The sequence below is a fragment of the Pomacea canaliculata genome, linkage group LG3, assembly GCF_003073045.1.
Source record: "Pomacea canaliculata isolate SZHN2017 linkage group LG3, ASM307304v1, whole genome shotgun sequence".
Lineage (NCBI taxonomy): Eukaryota > Metazoa > Mollusca > Gastropoda > Architaenioglossa > Ampullariidae > Pomacea > Pomacea canaliculata.
In genome coordinates, this window is record NC_037592.1 from 36,024,323 (window position 1) to 36,040,979 (window position 16,657).

General features: G+C 41.3%; 1 protein-coding gene across 1 annotated transcript in view; it reads left to right on the forward strand.

The window, feature by feature from the left end:
- Positions 1 to 2,527: 2,527 nt before the first annotated feature.
- Positions 2,528 to 16,657, forward strand: part of LOC112560880 (mucin-5AC-like) — a 36,161-nt gene continuing 22,031 nt past the window's right edge. Inside the window, exon 1 of the mRNA XM_025232984.1 lies at positions 2,528 to 3,058. The gene's annotated coding sequence lies outside the window, so the exon portion shown is untranslated. The remainder of the gene's footprint in view (positions 3,059 to 16,657) is intronic.

Here is a 16,657-nt window from a genome sequence, read left to right on the forward strand (position 1 = left end):
ACTTTTTTTTATTGCCATTTGATTATAACAATTTTTGGTCTCATGATGGGTCATGTAAACTCACATTTAGTTTTTTAATCTTAATATTTATTTAAGTTCAACGCCTACTATAATATACAAAAAGATAATATTCCAAATACAACGGATAAGTGATGTATTCAAGTTTTTTTTTTCAAAAGTCAGTCAATTTTTCTAACCATAAAACATAGCAGCACGTGAAAGGTCTGATGGGTGTCTGAGTAACCAAGTACAATCAAGATTGGTGTCGTATAATGTTCACAAAGCCAGGCTTCTGTTAAGTAAACAGCAGTTTCGACTTTTTTTTACAGTATGCTGCTCTCTCACAATGCGAATTAACATGGTAGTCAAGATGACAATCTGCAGAAAAAAAGGATTTTATTTCTAGTGTGCTCTCTTCTTATACCTCCACCACCACTACCTCTAGCACCTCCACGAAACGAACCATCATCATCACCACCACCATCATCACCACCACCACCACCAGAGCCTTTCCTCACCGACATCACATGGTAAGATGTGTCTACAAATATTTGGCTACCGGGAAATAAATAAAAAAACTTTTCACCGCAGACCGTGGGACTATTTTTTAAGCCGCAGGTTTCTTTCAGCGGAAGGTCAAACTGTCTGAGTCTGGGTTTAGTGAATCATTTCAAACATCCTCCATCGACACTCTGACCGCCAGAAGTGGAGAAACAGTCGGCGTGAGTACCTCTCGGCTGCCACAAGCGCTTCTTTGCTTCGCTAGCGAGTTCGTGAACTTTAACCTCGTCAGCTCCCCAGTAGCCTTATTGCAAAGCTTTTTAATATGGAACTTTTATTGTCAAAGGTGAACGAGTCGAGCTGTTTTTGACTACGTGGTCCCTCGTCGCTAAGAAAGTTCTTAGACATTCATTGTTGTGGATGTAGTCTGCTTGCAACGATTAACTCTGTCAATCTGTCCGTTTGTTTGTCTGTAGGTCTTTTTTCTCATCTTTGTCTCTTTCACTCTCTCCTGCATTTTATTGTCAATATAAATGTCATTTTAACTATAATTTGAGAGACAGTGTGTGTCTCTTTTGTTGACTTACCTATTGAACAACCAAAATTCTCACACTAATTCTATAGTTATTTCAACTCATATTATTATTTATGACAATTGTTTAAGCAGGAAAATTTTAGTCCATTAGATGATTACTTGCATCATTTAATTATTCATTCTATCTTTTATTCATTCATTTGTTTATTTAAAAGAAAGGTTGTTCGTCATTGGTCAACCCACCTTTCTTTTACTTCATTCGCTCATTCATTCATAATATTAAAAAAAAACTTGTAGCAAGGAGAGAGAGAAAGAGACATCTGTGTCAAGATGGCTGTTGAACTTGTCAGTGATGTGGAGTAGTGTGAAGTATGTGCTCGAGTTTGTAATGGTCATTTGTTCTTGAGCCTCAAGTGCTTCTCACTGTAATTGGCCCAGATTGTTGTTCTAACGGGTGCCTTCCAAGTGTAAATGCTACTTCCGAATGTAGGCGATGCACTTCGTTTTTTTGCTGGTGCTCTCATGCCCTCGATGCAGTCGCAAGAGGGTAGTACACCCATCCGAACCTACTTCATACTCTCTTCTCACCAAAGATCGTACTTTTCCACTCCCTGTCTGTTCCTGTTTGTTTGACTGTTTAGCCAAACCATTCTGTGTGTGTGTGTTTTTTTTTATGTGTGTGAGAGAGAGAAGGGGAAAAACAGACCAACAGAGAGAAAAAAGTGAGGTGATGGAACAGGGAAAAGACAGGATGGCAGAAAGAATAAATGCACAAAAGCGAAAAGAAAGAGAGGAGGGCGAAAAGTCATTTGAGAAAGCCATTTTTGTTGCTAAAATATCATCATGTACTTGGCATACAGAGCAGCAGGCGAGTGTGCTGAAAGGAAGCCGAATAAGACCTTTATTTACTGTGAGTGAGTATTTGTCAATCAGCGGCAAATACGTTCCACTATGTCTGGATTGGCAACCTCGTTCTCATCGATTTCGGCGGAGAAAACTCGTTGATTGCAACTGCCACAAAATTAGTGCCCCCTTCACCCTCATCCCCACCTCCCCTCGCATCAAACAGCCCGACAGCCAGGGCAAGACAGACTCTCCGGTTGAGAGCAGACGATTGAAAATCATGGTTTGACAAAGGTTAAGATGTCAGCCGCCACCTGGACACGTCACAACTATTTCTAGACGACGAAGGTCCGCTTGAAAAAACAAGCTCCTTCAGAGGAAAATACATTTGAATTAAAATATTTCTCCCAAATAGGTGTCTAATATTTTAAAGGATTAAATGAATAGTTTACAAGAAGATAAAATAGAATTTAAGAAGATGTTTGTCAACAAATCGTAGCCACATTGAAGTGTGGCAAAAATTCGTATCCCTCCGCCAGAAAAAGGAAAAACAACAACAAAAAAGGACAAAGACAAAACAATCCACAAACAAGGATGACACAGGTGACATTGTTCAAAAGGATGTCAACAATACTCGTGAAGGACACAATCTGAGGTTACCCCGCCTCTCGTTGAGGGCCAGCCAGACATCCCTTCACTGACCCTCGCACCCCGCGGATTTATTCTAAGGCAAAGTACCGCCAAGGCGTCGACGTCTTGTATTACACAACAAATAACGATTTATACAGCCACGGAGAAAAGAAAAAGCAAGACTGGGAACTGAATACTGGCGCTGCAGACAGAAGAACGACTCATGGCGCAGCACGGCGCGCACTCCATGTGCAGCAGCTGCACAGCCGTTGTGTGGCGCAGTAAGACGACTGGTTGCTAGGCGGCTAGCCGATGCGCGGGGAGAGAGCGAGACCAGAGCGTGTGGGCTCGCCGAGACTGCGCTCAGTATGCGTTTCTCACGCGCGTCCGCGGCCGGCTGCCTGCGTCCAACCTCGCATCAAAAATTTGTCCCTGAACCTCGGTCTGCGTGTGAGCGATAATAGTTCAGATGTTTCGTCGTTAGAAACCCTCCGAATCTTGGGCAGCAGGAGTTTGAACACAGCGACAGTTAACAGAAAGTGAATCACAGTAAGTTTTTTGTTGTTGTTTTTGTTTTCTTTGATCTGCTAAACATCGGACGACTTATATTCTACTATTCCTCTTCTGCTTCTGCTGCAGCTGCTGCTCATTATTATTATTATTGGTTGGGTGGGTGGGTGTGTTTTTGTCGGTGAGCGACTTCATAGATGCAGATAAGACTTCGCATGTTTGGTGGTTTTTTTTTTTTTCGCCCTTTGTATATACAACAGGCTTTGAAACAACAAAAATCAGGTTATGGTCACATATTATCAAAATCTCATCAGTTCCCGTGTTGGTCATTGTATACAAAATTTTTTTTGCTTTTTTCTTACATTATTTTTCTCTCATTTTTTTAAAAAAAGAAAGGAAGTTTGAATAACCAGGAATGCGAGTATTATTGTTGTAAGCTGTCAGGTTGCCAATGATGAAGAGCTATAGTTGATATTTACTTTTGGCAAAGAACATGCAACGGCGACATGTCTACCGGTTCGTTCCGGTTCTTGTTGATGAGGATTGTTGTCCGTTTAGCTGATAGAGGAGGTTAGGTTACAGGCTGCAATGCATGGGTCTTGGTTCCTATGTCTATGCACAGGAAAGACTTTAATATTACCGCAAATAACCACGGACTAGGGGGTGGGTATGGGCCTCTAGTAAGATGGATTAGTCGTCTGACTGCAGTAAATTCCTCTCCCTGGTCTTTAGGGAGACGGATGGTTGGATGGAGGTCTGCACGATCACGTCCTGTGACCCGCGCGACCCTGGGTGTCAATGCCAAGCCAGTCAAAATTTGTTTAGGCTCGAGTTGTGAAGCTGCCCACTGGCCATACCCAGGTGAGGGTTAGATGGGAGCCATCTCGTCTGAAAATAAAGCGAGGTGCGGTGGTGCAACGCTTAGCGCCTGTCACCAATACAGTGAGGATTGGCTGTCCTGGGTTCAGATCTCTTCTCGGACAGGCTGTCCTTTTTCTCGATGTTTTATTTGTTTACAGGGCTGGCTGCCTTTGCTGTGCTTTTGCCTAATTTTGCTGGCTCGATATAACACTTCAATTACCACTCCGTTTATCTGATATTTAGTAAATAGGGTTTTTTTCTTTCTTTGTTTACTTTTTTTTTCTATTCTTTCTTGTATCTTTCTCCCCTCTTCGGTATTTTCTTCCATCTTTTTATTCTTTCTTTCATCATTTCACCTTCAAGTTCACCCATCCTGCTTTATTTATTAATTTAAATCCTTCTTTTCCTCTTTCTTTAATTTCTTCTTCTTGGTCCTGTTATTGTTTATCTTATGTCAAGCTCGTCTTCTTGTGTATGAGAATACATGCTGGTCGAAGAGAGCTGATAGGGTGGCACTACACAAACACCGTTAAAAAAACAAAGGAATTAGAGGAGATGACATAAACAAGCGCTAAATACCTCAGGAGAATGCAACGGCTGATCTCTTGAAACCCGAGACGAGAGTGTCTCTAGCCGTAAAGAAGCAAGGTAATTAACAAAGATTACAGAGAGAGACAGAGAGGGTAGGTAATTAACGGAGATTACGGAAAGAGCTTGGGAAGAGGGATATATATAAAAAGTGGCTAAAGACCAAACAATGCTCAGACCAGGATGTACTTAGGGACAGGATTACGGATTACTTACAGGCTTGTTTGATGTTTTTGCTTTTTTTCAAAACACTATTTTCAAAATTCCTGGCGAGCTTTCTCGAAATAGACATCTCTAAACATCGTCATGCCCAGAAAGAGGTCAACAACTCATGCAAAAGGATAGAGCGTGAACTGTTTATGTTGCCAAGACTACATCCAAGGAGAGAGCTGGGACCAGATGTTAATGAGGTGTATCTTGGTGACACGTATTGACCTTTTTCTCTGCATGGTGAATAGACGTTTATCTCGAGAACGGAAAGGTACTGTTCACCCAGATTTTGAACAACAGGATTTCGCACCCAGCTTTATCCCACTCATTAAAAAAAAACTATTCCTTAATGAGCAGGTTGGGGTCAAGGTCATCACGTTGTTGACAGTTTTCCGATTCTAGCTGGCACTAAAGCGGAAGAATAATTAGAACTTTTCCTTTCTTTTTATTTAGGTAGCACATGTTTTTATTCCTTCTTTTAAAACGTTTGACAAAAAAGTCTTAAAGGTTAACACGATGGCAACATATTTTTTTCATATGATGGGGTAAGTTCATTTTAGAATAATAACTCCCCTAAAATTATGAGTGCATAATAATGCTTTATTTTCATAATATAGGTCTTCAAACAATTATATTCTCACCTGCCACTAGGAACGCAAAAGAAAACTACTCTCCTACACTGGAGAGTGTATAAGTATGAGTATATGCTTATAAACAATATTTGTAACAAGTCTAGCGAATCTCTGCATGTCTTCTAATCAGATGATGAAACATCGCTCAGGTTGTCGTGTTCAAGAAGCAAAGTTTTTTGGCTCAGAAAATGAAACGGCTGATTTTGGAATACAGCCTTACAGATTTGAACTTTATTTAGAAGCTTCCACTGAAGTTTTCAAAAAAATAAATAAAAAAAAAAAAAAAAAAAAGAGTTCACTGGACAGATTGGAAAGTAAATCTTCGCTCCAAATCTCGTGGGCAACAATCACGATAATTATTGATTGTTACTAAGTGGAGGCATTTGGGCTTATTTTTCGATGTGAATTATTGTTAATAAAAAATAAAATTGATAATAAAATATAAACACATTTCAAATGTGTGTTGCTCTAAGATAAACTCCTGTAATGTTTTCGTTAGCTGGTTAATTTCCAGCATTGCAATTTTATTTTATAGTTATTTTATAGACTGGTAATTATGACTTTTTTGCCATTTAAAGTATAACAACATGCAAAATTTTTCTGTTTACTGTCTCCAACGTGTTCCCATTTGAGATCCTCAAACGTTTGAGTACTGGGCGGGGACGAAGCAGAGATGTGTACAATTATATAACTCCAGGCAAAGTTAATCCACTGGAGTTTGTAGCCATCATCTCTAGGACCTACCTTCATCTGAGTGCTTTATTTCCAGCAATTTTCGTTGAGCGCTCGCGTTGCCCTTTAAAGATCTTAGAAACAAAGAGATTGCGAGATGGACCTTCCGGGTTTAAAAATAATAAATAATATACATTCATGGGAAAGAGACTATATATGTATAAAATATCATCTGTAGTGTTTGACAGAATGCCATGTACAGCATATAAAAAATGACCAAAAGAATGTTGTTGAGTCGTGGCACCGAGCTGTGCCGGCATCACAAGGGCCCCGACTGTCATTAGGAGGCGGACGCTGCCTCGTCTTATCTTCCCCTGGTTCGTTGTAATGATTTTTGCCAAGTTGGGAAGAGCAGTGTAATTGATTTGCTTGTCAAATTACACTGGATATTTTTCTGTAGCATCTGCTTGTACGCAGCCTGCATCATGTCGCAATTGCAAGTGAGGTGCGGTTGGGGTGAGGTGAGGTGGGGATGAAACAGTGGCTGGTAAATAAAGATGCCATGGCAGGACATAGTCAGGTGTTTGACTTGCATGCCTTCCGTTTAACTTTGCTGTCGTCTCTGTGAATCTTGTTTGTGTTGTTTGGACTTGCCGAAATCCTGAGAAGAAGAAAGTGTGTGCGTGTGTGTGTGTGCGTGTGTTATGCGTGCGTGTAATGTTGCGTGTTATGTGTGTATGCGTCGTATGTGTGTATGCGTGCGTGTGTGGTGTGTGTGTATGCGTGCGTGTAATTGTGTGTATGCTGTGTATTCGTGGCGCGCGCAGAAGTACATCCCTCTTGTCAGAACTGCTAAATGATACATTAAAATACATTTCAGTTTAATATCTTAGCATTCAAATACTTTTCGTGATCGTTGTCAGAAGATATCGCTTATATATATATATATATGAGAGCGTAAATGTATATAACAGAGCTAAGAATGTGAAAATTTGTAAGTGGGCCACAATTTTACAATTTTACAAATTTCGTTTTTAAAAAAATCCATAAATTACAGTTTCTTCAGATAATCTATTTTCTTTGAAGTAACACGAAAGAATGGATATTTCTTGTTTTGTGTGTGAAATATTGCATAATTTAAGCCAAGAGACGATGAAAACTAATAAACAGACCCTGGCTGGTTCTTCTACAAGCTGATTAGCCCACTCAGTCTCCTGAGCAATGTTGTCTCAATGTTTGGGTGCAACTGTATTTTGTGAATTTTTCATAAATTGTCAACGTAGTACGCTTTTTTATTTCTTGAACTGCTTTAGTTCATCGACTTCAATACTGAGCATGCAGGTGTCAATCTGTTTGTCCCATGCTGGTAGATGATATTTACATGATATTTACAATCGGTGAGATGATTGCCTGGTGGTTTCATTAAGTTCTAGGACCGCGTTGTATGCATGGACGAGAACACAGCAAGCAATGATACAAAACTTTGTCATTATCATTTATGCAACAGCAAGTGCCGTAAGTGAGGTCGCGAGTTTCAGATCGTGAGATGTCTCCCAGCGATTGTTTTTTTTTTTTTTTTTTTTTTGAATTCTGATTCTTCGGCATTTCAATTCCTGTGTTTTTGGGTCGAGAGGCCGCTTCAGTGAAGAGATGTGCTCTTTGGCAGCGCGAGGCTTCCGTAGCGGTCAGCCCTCGAGCCTTTGATCGTAATCACTCGTTTTCAGTTTACATTTTTACCCTGCATCTGTTTGGATCGTGCAGCCTTGCATCTTGCCAAGTGCAGCAACATTTGGCTGCAGGAACAGCCAACACTATCAAGCCACTCATAGCCGTTCTTCTTTTTCAATGTTTCCTAAAATCTGAGGGAAAAGGCACAAGACATTCAAGTCACGACAACCAATGCTTTAAGACCAGGAACTTGTTGTTGTTGTTGTTGTTGTTGTTGTTGTTGTTGTTCGCCAAGGTTACAGCCAGTCGGAGACCTGAAGCGATAAGTAGGTGACTTCCTGGACATTCATGACGTCACCGTGTTCGGATGGAGATATTTTTAGACCTCTACAGAGGCAAGTAAGGGAGTTCTTCGAGAGGGAGATAATAGCTTGTAATGAGCTTGGAACTGCGGTTCTAAAAAAAAAAAAAAAAAAAACTTCAACAGTCTGGTCAGGGTAGAGAAAACACAGATCCAGTTACACGTACACATGTGGGAATTTATCGACAAGAAATCTCAGAACTGTAATTAGCTGTAATCAGCTGTAGGCAAACTTGACACCTACAAGAACATGTTTTCTAGCATTACACATTCTTCCTGTATCCTCACTGTTTCCCTTTGGTGTTTATTTTTAACCAGGACAAAATCTTTGCATATGTGTATGTGCGTGTGTATGCGTGCGCTTAAGTGTGTATGTATGTGTGTAGGCGTGTCACTAGATGTTATGTGCTCATACGCTGTAGCATTCTGAGGAAAAGAGTCGGGAATTGAGCTAAACTCTAAACTTTGTGTTTTGCTTACCCCTGTGTCTGTTGTCGGTAATCGTATTTGGCTTTCATTTTGTTGAAGGGAAAACGGTTGGGAAGCATGAGCAGCGAGGAAAATAACAGAGACAGCTAGAATTCAGTAAATGAAGAATGAATTAAACTAAGTAATTCTTACGGTAAATATTTTATCATCGGAAGAAAATGTCTCCTTTTTGCTCAGCCGTAATGTAACCACGGTAAAAATCCGTAGAAGCTTTATTGTCAAGAAGACAATTTGTTTCCTTGTGTGGAAAAAAGAACCGACATCCCATTCGACCTGTAAGGTTTTACGGGTTAACTGGGTTTTACTGTAGTGACGTAAAACCTTGGTGTAAAGTAAACAAGTAAACAAAATTCTGAAGGCCCAGTCCTGTTTGTTCTGCAATTCCAGCTTCTATAATATTACGAGCCTGAGTGTAAGAAAATCAAATTAAATTCGCTGAGTCGACCTCCCCTCCCTCTCAGAAGTATGTTTGGTTACCGTAAATATCTACAGCAAGGCTGTCAGACGAGCAGCTGAGGGGACCAAGATAGTTGTAACATCGTAACTGTAGCCAGTATTGTTGCAAATCGTTTGGAAGGAGAAATTATTGCAAGTGACAGGTTCTTACAACATCAAAGCTCTCCACAAATATTGACATTTTGGTGAGGACAAGTCGACCCACCTCCCGATGTTCTCATCTGACAGCAGAATCTCGGAGTGTTTACAGCCGCAGTCTCCCCCACCCCTTCCCTATCCATGTCCTCCAGAACTGAAATAAAAGGTGTAACTCACTTGCCACCGGTTACTCCTCCTGAAAAAAAGGAGGAAGGCAAACCCGTCCATTTTTGCGAGAGTTTGCTTTATCGTTTCATGGAGAAGGCTGCGGGGGGCTAGCGGTTCCCTGCCTCCCTCCTACCACCACCAAACGAATTTTCGTCTGCTTTTGATGGAAGGAGAACTGGGAGGATTGGTGTGGTATGAAAGGAAACCGCCCTGTCTGTGTGAATGTACATTTTGAAAGTCAGCCTACCGAGATTGTCATCGATCGTCAATTCGTCATCTCCCTCTCTCCACTCCCTCCCCTTCATCCTCCTTCCCTCTCCTCTCCCTCCATCTTCTCCCTTCTCCTCCTCCCTTCCTCATTCTAATCACCCACTCTCTCCTTTCACTCCTTTTTCCTTCAGGAACTTCCATCAGCAGTTCTATTCTTGTTCTGCTTCCTGGTTCTGCAGATTAGAGCAAAGGTTCAGATTATATGTTTGTAATATAATAATCATGGCTGTGTTTCATCAGCTTGAATTACACTAAACTTGCTTGACAGAACGTGATTTTGCTTGGCTTTTGCTAACCCGATATTTTTGTATTTGAAACAAAAAAATCGATGTTTTGCTTGTAAGAGTTTTTTTTTCCTGACCTACATTGATGAGACACATACACACACAAGCACGTGCATTTACTTTTACATCTGGAAATTCAAGGGATGTAGGTGGTACGGTCGAGAGATTTTTTTTTACAAAGGCGACGGAAAGAGGATGGATGGAAAGAAGGTTCAGCTGGACCAGTCCTATTGCGGCGGAAGAAGTTTTCATTGCAGAAACTAAAATCTGGAAGGTGCTATTCATAAAATTAGCAGAAATGCTGAAATTCTCAAAGGATGTAATGTTAGAATTTTGCACAAAATTTTTCAATAAATTTTCAGTTGATGGCACATCCCAGGCCGAGTGATGCAAAGCAATCGTTGTCCTTATCCACAAAGGTGATACAAATCGGGTGGATAATTATAGAATGGTATCTTTGCAAAGTGTAATGGAGTAAATTCTATGCTTAGATACTCCACAACTGATTATATTTTTACGTGAAATGCCATTGTTGAAAAATAAAAAGGGGAGATAAAGTATTTACTCAATTTGTTGACATCGAAAAATCGTTTGACTCGGTACAATTTATTTTACTTCAAATCCTTAAAATAACTGGTTATCTGAACCATTTTTTTTTTAAATTCTTTCGCGACTTATTTTTGTACACGCTGGCAAAACTACCCACAAACCATCGCGGACACCTTCCCCCCACACCCACCCATCTCGTGTCCCCTTGCGATCATCATTTGTGATTAAATGCGATGAGATTGGTTGCTAGGTGTGGGTTGACTGTCTAGCCGTGGTGATGCTCGGCGTGTGAAGCCCGACACTGTACATCCCTCCTCTTTGTTAATTTAATAACATGGATACTAATTCTTATATTGTACACCAGTTCTCGGTCCACACACACACACGTAGAAGCAAAAGTCAACATTTTCTACAAAAGATAAGCTTTACTATTTCTTTCTCTCTCTGGCCCTTTCCAGCTATGTGTTGGCATTTCATGTCTGTTGTCGGCTATTTCTTGCTAGGTCAGGTCTCTAATCAACTATTTCTAAATACTTCATATAGCTTTTCAGCTTTTTCTTAGTATTTTATTTCCATTTTCGGGTATTTCTTAGAACTAACTGGAACAATATGCTACAGCATATATATATAGGTCCAAGAGTTGCAAGATTGTAATACCAACAGATTGTAAGAATTTTCTGTTATCATTCATAGAATTTTCTTTTCTGAGGCTCTCTAAAGAAATCGCACATTTATTATTATTTTGTGAAAATTGGACGCCGCAGGCTGTGTGTTCCTATTGAACTGTGCAACGTGTGAGTTTGAACGCTGCGAGACCAATGGTGTCTCGCCTTTCTTCGTGACTTTCTGCGTGTGAAGTTGGTCTGCAGGTGACGTCAGCGGCCCGCCGTAACGGCCATATTGCTGACAAGTCGCCTCCGTGCCACCAGACGCACGCTGATGGGTCCCGCCGGACGTTCGATTGAAGATGGTTTCGCTTGAGATTGGGGTCAAAATTAAGGTCACGAAGGCTTCAGAACAAAAATCACTCCTCGGTTCCTTTTCCACCTTTTATCTTTTGTCTGCTTCAAGCCCTACATTCCTCTTTTCTTGACGCAGAGAGGGCTTTCTCATTCTATAGCAACACACACGCACACGTTCACACACACACACACATCAAAGCCTGCAATAACCAGGCATGCACATGGAGTGGAGATAAAGGGCTAATTTCACAGTTGAGAAGATAGAGATGACGGTTCTATTTCTTTTTGTAAAACGTGTTTACAAGCAAAAAGAAAATGAGAATTATTGCTTTTTTTTCAATCCTGCAAATTGTATTTTGTAAAATATCGAAGCGACTGATGCTATACAGTTTGAACCGTAAATTCAACGAACACCCACCCCCTATCCCGAATAATGGATAATGGTGTATTTTCATCTATATTTTTACACAAAAATGTAAAGAGCGGATTTTCTTTGCACCTAGCGACACAATCACCTACTCTGTTCTCTATGGGCTACATGATGCTGCACGATAGTTGCCGATTTTTCACTTCTTCCTCTTTTTTAAAAAATTTTCTATGTGTTCTCCTTCGCCATCTGTGGTAGGTTTTTTTAATAACTGTAGATTTTTCCCTCGATCTTTATTTTGGAAAGTCTCATGTTTCTTGTTTGTATTGTTGTCGGTCTCAGCAAGAAACATTTGTCAGAATCTTAACAAATTATTAGAAAAGTAAATCTGGATTCATTCCTATGCTGCTGAACGCACTTGAAGTGTGCTGCCTCATCTTGTAATGAAAGTGAGTTAATTTCTCACAATCTTCAGCAGATAAAAATAAATACGGGACGAGTAGGAAAGAAGAGCTCGCGAAGGGGAGGTAATTAAAGCTGCTAACGACTGGTGTCACGAGTAATCTGAACTAACGCACAAACGCAGCAGTAACATCGTGAAAAACCCTGTCTCGTTGGTGCACATCCCACTGGCAGGCTTGTGACCGATGATGATGATGACGACGACGACGATGATGCTGCTGATGATGATCATGACAATGATGATAATGGATAGAAAATAAAGGGCTTAACGGTGAACACTGTTCACATAGACAAATAAAATGTTGAAATTTGATCTTTGAGATTAGGCTTCAGAGAATTTGTCTTCCACGAAGATGCTCGGGAACGACCGGGTCTGGTGTCTCAGGTTGGTTTAGAGAGGGTTTGATTGCTCGTGAAGAAATCCAGTCCTTGCTCCTTTCATGATGATTAAGTTCTGGTCCCTTAAGACCCGAGCCACTGGCTGGCGTGCGCGTGCACGTGGCATCCCGTGTGACCGGCCGTCTGGGTGGCTGTCTGCCTGCTGCATGCCATCTTGTCCAACTTCCTACCCAGACTTCACTGTCAGTGAGGTTTCCTTTTCCTGCAAACTGCCTGTACTTTTTTTTTCTATCCAAGCGCAAGTAATCAATCAGTCAAAAACTATTTTAGGTTAGGTTTTTCTTGTCTTCTTCTTCTTCTTTCTTTTTTTTTATAAATTTCTCTCCGTTAGTAGATGCAAATGGTAGGTTCTGACAGTCCATGGCAAGGGTCGTGGAGCGAGCTGCATTCAAAGCTAAAATCAGGAATCGGGTGGAAAGGTGAAGGCAAGAGAAAAATCGGAGAAATTCTTACGTGGCGTTGTTTTGTTATTTATTTTTAGAATCGAAAACATCCTTTGAAGACTGCTGCTCTTAACGTTTTTATGATGAGACATCGTTAAAGAAAAAATGTTTTCCGTTGTAAGCCCGTTGTTCCACAGATACTAATTTTTTTCCTACAACTGATCGTCGCATCGATCCCGTTCCATCAGCCAAACCATATTATTTAGCAGCACCGCTGTTGTTTCGTGTCAGTCCATCCTGTTATTCTTGTCGACCAGAAAATCTTCATCAGCGTGTGTTTCCATTATCTTCAGCCTCCCGTCCTCATTCGCCGGAGAGTCCGAGCAGATAACAAGAGAACTTGAATGCGTGATGGAGGCGTTATCCATGCTTAAATACGGGAGGAACCCTATCCCCTTTGATAATTTTGCGCCTATTCACTGCTATAATCTTGCGCGGTAATAAGTAATCCCAGGCTGTGATGGCCTTGTTTGTTGTCCATTAAAGCTACGATATGGGTTAGGGGTGCAGGGCCATCTGGCTTCTCTGTGTCATTGCAACGGCGAGGGAGAAAAATGTTGAAGGTTCTACGCATTATTCTTGTTCTAGAAGCTTCCTTCTTCAAACCGACCCGACGCTGAACTGTCTTGTACTGACGTCAGCAAGTCTGCAAGGCGAACCTGAGGCGCCTGCTCGTGCTCGCTGTCTCGCCTGCTTCTGTATCTCCATCTTACTATAGAGCTTCCTTTTTTCCAGATGTGGACATCATCTTGCCCAGACGTTGATACATGTTCATATGCATGAATACTTTTTTAAAACATGTATTCAGAAAACACGTGGTGGCGCTTTTCCGAGACTTTTACCCTTCCCCCCAGCTTCCCCACCCCTATTCATCCATGCTTTTTGGCATTTGAATGGCTAATTGACAAGGAATCGACAAGACAGTGTCTCCTGCCAGACCTGCGTGATGCTAATTTTGGCCAAAATGGTCCTGATATATCTGAGCTTAAGAAACCAGACGCCGCACATTTTGATTTAGATTTCCATAAGAAACAAGTTAAACATGATAAAGAGTGGCCAGTGGTGGCGGCGACGGCGGCAAATGTCTAAAATAAGTTTACTGGGGTCTGGCGCCATTTTGTGCATCTGCCTACGCCTTCCACAACATCGTCGTGAGGAATCTGTGATAAAGTTTGACGAGTGAATTGAACAGTGTTCATCCCTATCCCTTCTCCCAATGTCCTTTACGTTTGTACTTTCTCATTTTCTTCAACTCTAACTTTCCTTAATTACCCGCTCGTAACTAAAAGGTCGACCTTAAACAAACATGGATACTTGTCGAGTAGTCTTTTGTTCCTGCCATGCAACTTTGAAAATTCTTTTTTAGTCGTCGACGAACTGAATCCGAGAAGAAAAGGGGCATCATATTCAGTGGCAGCATCGACCCCAAACACATCAAAAACCAAGTCCTGTGACAGCAGAAGACATTAGGCGAGACAAAAAGACAGAGTTCAGTCCCCTCAATTTGTTACTTGGCAGTTTTTAAGTCTTTCAGAGAATTGCACAATCGGAGTTGCGCAAACCCCAGATTCATCATTTCTCGTTACAGACTTACAGTCGTTGGCGTGTCGTTGCTAGACACGAGGTTTGTTGTTTGTCCAAGATCAGGCGAAGTACTCTTCATTCTCTCCCCCTGTCTACCCAAAGTCTTGATGTGATTGGTCGTGACGTCACTGTAGAAGGTGAACAATCTGACGGTTAATGAAGCAAAAAATCTTCTTTTGCCTACACACTAAACTACAAGCGTTTCATTCCTGCAGACTTGTTTGTTCCAAAACAAAAGACTGTTTGACAGTGTGTTCCGGGAGTATTGAAATAATAAAAAACGATAGCATCGTGCTCCAACACCTTCACATCCTTTACACGTGTAAAAAGGAAGGGCCATATTACTAACGGTAAAGTGTTTGTAAATGAAACATTGTAGAGAGTAGTTTCGCATCAGCGGCACATCGTACTCCCGAGGTATCTTTACCTCCATGCAACACCTCCAGCCCTCTGTAGCCGTTACTAGGGCCGTATGCAAGGCGGACCTTTAGACAGTTAGTCCATCTTTTTAGGTTTGTTATTGGGCTTGTGTTGTTGTTGTTGTTGTTCCATTTACATAATTCTACACCTCTTAGAGTTCCATAGTTAAGCTTTAGGTGACGTTACAACTTCCGTGTCCCATAACAAAGCCTTACGCAAGGTTCCAACTTTTTACAATCACGGTCCTTTCTCTCTCTCTCACACACACACACTTCACGTCCTTCACAATTCTCTCCCTGCTGTTGTTTTTCCCATACTGCCCTAACGTGTGTCTACGTCAGCAAAGAGCTCTTGTTGTAAGCAAAGTGCTTAAAGGTCCTCCATAGCAATTCTTTTCCAATAGTTCCCTGATATTGTTTCCCCGAATCTCCAGATCTTCGCAATGTATCTTGGGAGACACACGCCTACAAACATCAGCAAGCACACAAACGCTTTCAACGTTAGCGCTTCACCAACGTCCATATCTACGATTCCATCTCTCCCATTGGCTACAATCAACAACGGACAACACAATCATACTCACGTATAGTTTGACATCTTTATTTTCACTGTATTGTTTTGTAGGGGTGTATCTGTAGAACGCTTTTTTCTCAGATTTACAGAATACTGTGGCTTCAATCTAGTCATCTGAAAAAAATCACTCTTCTAAACTTCAGTTATTTCTTACCTTTACCACCATTTTCACAGGAGAAGTAACTCCGGTGTCTCGACGCTCAAAAGTCGCTCGTTCCAGTAAAGCTCAGAGGTCCTAATGACACGAAACATTCGATTCGGAACACGAACATCAAAACACCGGACGGTCGGCATACTTGCAAGAATATTTGGAAGGCGCTAGAAATCCAACGAGCCTCCGCTTGGCGCCGGGGTAATCCAAAGGACATCAACTGGAAACGCCACCCAGGCTGCTTTATGACTCAATTACCCGCCGCTAAACGTCCTGGTTGGAATTTTAAGCAGTCATTAGCGGGCAACAAACACTATCGTTAACTTTATTTTTGCTGAAAATATCGGTCCTCGGTGATCTGCCAGAAAAAAAAGGAGACCATCAAGCCAGATGAAAAAAAAATTTAACGTTGAGATTTTTCAAGCGTCACAAGCATCTGTGGAAATAAATAAATAAAACCCAAGTTAATTCAAGATTACTACCTTGTTACCTCCTCTACGATTTTCCAGGCTGGAAGACTTTGTGTGGAGGACATTATCGCAAGTCGTAACTGTCTGTCCATGATATTTTTTGAATGTTAACATGCATGCGCAATGTGTCAGAAATATCTTTATGCATTCGCGTGCATGGCGTATGCGTCTGTTCGCGCCGTGGTGCCTGCGCCATGAACCCGTGTTCTGTCTTCTCATATCTTTTTGTGATAAATTTCATGACATGCTGGCAGATTGACAATTTCATTTGGCTTTTCTGATGCTATTGGCCGCCACTAAAGAAATGGAAGTGACGTTCCATTAGCACTGCACCAGAATAAACTCTGGGGGACCCGACGAGTAAGCAGTGCAGAAGCGGGGATCTGACAGCCTCAAGACCGGGAGGATGCGACCTGGAAAGCTCTCTGCTATAAAAAAAAGCAAGATACAGTTACATCAGT